The 2,671-nt window shown below is 43.1% G+C and overlaps 1 non-coding gene across 1 annotated transcript; it reads left to right on the top strand.

Moving 5' to 3' along the window:
• The first annotated feature begins 2,355 nt into the window (after positions 1-2,355).
• On the top strand, positions 2,356-2,463 carry LOC148544621 (small nucleolar RNA R71). The gene has a single exon (XR_015901974.1). It is a non-coding gene; the product is annotated as a small nucleolar RNA R71 (small nucleolar RNA).
• The last annotated feature ends 208 nt before the right edge of the window (positions 2,464-2,671 follow it).

Here is a 2,671-nt window from a genome sequence, read left to right as displayed (position 1 = left end):
AGGGTGGGTTTGGGAGGGAAAGTGGTTTGAATTTGGATGGTGAGGTAGGTGGGGTTTTATGAAGGATGGATGTGAGTGGTGAAGAGAATGGTGGGATTTGATAGGTGAGGGGTTTTTGGGGAAGAGGTATTGAGGTGATTGGTGAATGGGTGAAGAAGAGTGAGAGTAGTGGGGTAGGTGGGGATCCTGTGGGGTCCACAGATCCTGAGGTGTCAAGGATATCTCATCCCTGCACCAAGTGGCATGCAAAACGCCCCTTGCTGCCAATCCTGGCGTTAAACGCCAGGCTGCTGCCCATTTCTGGCGTTTAAGGCCAACTTCTTGCCCATTCCTGGCGTTAAACGCCAGTCTGGTGCCCTTTTCTGGCGTTAAATGCCCAGAATGGTGCCAGACTGGGCGTTTAACGCCCATTCTGCTACCTTTACTGGCGTTTAAATGCCAGTAACTGTCTCCTCCAGGGTGTTCTATTTTTCATTCTGTTTTTCACTTTGTTTTTGCCTTTTCAATTGTTTTTGTGACTTCACATGATCATCAACCTACAGAAAACATAAAATAACAATAGAAAATAGAAATTTAATATAGATAAGTAAAAATTAGGTTGCCTCCCAACAAGCGCTTCTTTAATGTCAATAGCTTGACAGTAGCTCTCATGGAGCCTCACAGATGTTCAGAGCAATGTTGGAACCTCCTAACACCAAACTTAGAGTTTGAATGTGGGGGTTCAACACCAAACTTAAAGTTTGGTTGTGGCCTCCCAACACCAAACTTAGAGTTTGACTATGGGGGCTCTGTTTGACTCTGTATTGAGAAAAGCTCTTCGTGCTTCTTCTCCATGGTGACAGAGGGATATCCTTGAGCTTTAAACACAAGGGAGTCTCCATTCACTTGAATGATCAATTCTCCTCTGTCAACATCAATCACAGCTTTTGCTGTGGCTAAGAAGGGTCTGCCAAGGATGATGGATTCATCCATACACTTCCCAGTCTCTAGGATTATGAAATCAGCAGGGATGTAATGGTCTTCAACCTTTACCAAGACATCCTCTACAAGTCCATAAGCCTGTTTCTTTGAATTGTCTGCCATCTCCAGTGAGATTCTTGCAGCTTGTACCTTAATGATCCCTAGCTTCTCCATTACAGAGAGAGGCATAAGGTTTATGCTTGACCCTAGGTCACACAAAGCCTTCTCAAAGGTCATGGTGCCTATGGTACAAGGGATTGAGAACTTTCCAGGGTCCTGTCTCTTTTGAGGTAATCTCTGCCTAGTCAAGTCTTCCAGTTCCTTGATGAGCAATAGAGGTTCATTTTCCCAAGTCTCATTACCAAATAACTTGGCATTTAGCTTCATGATTGCTCTAAGGTACTTAGCACTTTGCTCTTCAGTGACATCTTCATCCTCTTCAGAGGAAGAATACTCATCAGAGCTTATGAATGGCAGAAGTAGATTTAATGGAATCTCTATGGTCTCAGTATGAGCCTCAGATTCCCATGGTTCCTCATTAGGGAACTCCATGGAGGTCAGTGGGCATCCATTGAGGTCTTCCTCAGTGGGAATCACTGCCTCTTCCTCCTCTCCATGTTCGTCCATGTGAGATGTGGTTATGGCCTTGCACTCTCTTTTGGGATTCTCTTCTGTATTGCTTGGGAGAGTGCTAGGAGGGAGTTCAGTAATTTTCTTACTCAGCTGACCCAATTGTGCCTCCAAATTTCTAATGGAGGACCTTGTTTCAGTCATGAAACTTTGAGTGGTTTTGATTAGATCAGAGATAATGGTTGCTAAGTTAGAGTGGTTTTGCCTAGAATTCTCTGTCTGTTGCTGAGAAGATGATGGAAAAGGCTTGCTATTGCTAAACCTGTTTCTTCCACCATTATTGTTGTTGAAACCTTGTTGAGGTCTCTGTTGATCCTTCCATGAGAGATTTGGGTGATTTCTCCATGAAGGATTATAGGTGTTTCCATAGGATTCTCCCATGTAATTCACCTCTTCCATTGCTGGGTTCTCAGGATCATAAGCTTCTTCTTCAGAGGAAGCATCCTTAGTACTGCCTGTTGCTGCTTGCGTTTCAGACAGACTCTGAGAAATCATATTGACTTGTTGGGTCAATATTTTATTCTGAGCCAATATGGCATTCAAAGTATCAATCTCAAGAACTCTTTTCTTCTGAGTTGTCCCATTATTCACAGGATTCCTTTCAGAGATGTACATGAATTGGTTATTTGTAACCATTTCAATGAGTTCTTGAGCTTCTGCAGGCATCTTCTTCAGATGAAGAGATCCTCCAGCAGAGCTATCCAATGACATCTTGGATAGTTCAGACAGACCATCATAGAAGATTCCTATGATGCTCCATTCTGAAAGCATGTCAGAAGGGCACCTTCTGATCAATTGCTTGTATCTCTCCCAAGCTTCATAGAGGGACTCACCATTCTTCTGTCTAAAAGTTTGGACTTCCACTCTAAGCTTACTCAATTTTTGAGGTGGAAAGAACTTTGTCAAGAAGGCATTGACTAGCTTTTCCCAAGAGTTCAGGCTTTTCTTAGGTTGTGAATCCAACCATGTTCTAGCTCTGTCTCTTACAGCAAAAGGAAAAAGCATAAGTCTGTAGACTTCAGGGTCAACCCCATTGGTCTTGACAGTGTCATAGATTTGCAAGAATTCAACTAAAAACTGA

This window comes from Arachis ipaensis, chromosome B9, assembly GCF_059453495.1.
Source record: "Arachis ipaensis isolate K30076 ecotype BB chromosome B9, ASM5945349v1, whole genome shotgun sequence".
NCBI classification, from domain to species: Eukaryota; Viridiplantae; Streptophyta; class Magnoliopsida; order Fabales; family Fabaceae; genus Arachis; species Arachis ipaensis.
Note: the sequence above shows the minus strand (reverse complement) of the source record. Positions and strands in the feature narration are given on the sequence as shown.